This window comes from Penaeus monodon, chromosome 25, assembly GCF_015228065.2.
Source record: "Penaeus monodon isolate SGIC_2016 chromosome 25, NSTDA_Pmon_1, whole genome shotgun sequence".
In the NCBI taxonomy this organism is placed as follows: domain Eukaryota; kingdom Metazoa; phylum Arthropoda; class Malacostraca; order Decapoda; family Penaeidae; genus Penaeus; species Penaeus monodon.
In genome coordinates, this window is record NC_051410.1 from 17,082,974 (window position 1) to 17,083,578 (window position 605).

At 44.1% G+C, this 605-nt stretch overlaps 1 protein-coding gene across 1 annotated transcript in view; it reads right to left on the reverse strand.

Annotated features, from left to right (window-relative positions):
* The window catches only part of LOC119589087 (nuclear hormone receptor FTZ-F1 beta-like), a gene marked incomplete in the record, with an annotated part of 70,745 nt that overhangs the window by 26,364 nt on the left and 43,776 nt on the right, over positions 1-605 (reverse strand). The window contains 1 exon segment of the mRNA XM_037937663.1: positions 1-605. This exon segment is cut by the window's left edge and continues 199 nt beyond it.

A 605-nucleotide genomic window follows, 5' to 3' on the forward strand; every position in this document is an offset into this window, starting at 1 on the left:
CGTTTTTGTTTTTTGGCACTCGCGTAGGTTTTCTTAAAAATTACAAACTACTTTTTTCTACTTTCTCTCACTAGAAATGAGCTTTTCTCTTTTTTTTAGTTTCTTTTGGCTTGGCGATAACAGGCGAAAGGCACTAAATCATCCCTCAGGTAAAAAGTCTCATGTACAATAACTATCACAGTTGATATTCAAATAGAAAAAAACAAAATATTTGGTCAAGAAAAAATTCCTTCAATTCGGGAAGAAGGTACTTGGTATACGTATGAAGTCCACTGCTTTCGCTACACTAATGGAATGGCTTCCTCTACCGAAGGCTCGACCGGGAGGGATCTCAGTGCTGGAAGGCGTGAGATGTGAAGTCAAACCCCGTTTTTGGGGCAAGTTTGGAGGTCCAGTACATATATATTGTTTAAAGAAGATACACACACACGCAGACCTCGAGACCTTCGTTCACTGCCTGGTACCCCACTGGCGGCCTTCACTTCTACAGGCACACTTGCTTTCTACTGCGTGTAATTTACAAACGAGAGTGGTATTCCTGGTCACTTGCAGCCGCTGACGAGACGAGGCGGGGTGGTGTTCTCTGCTCGAAGGTCGCCCGCGGT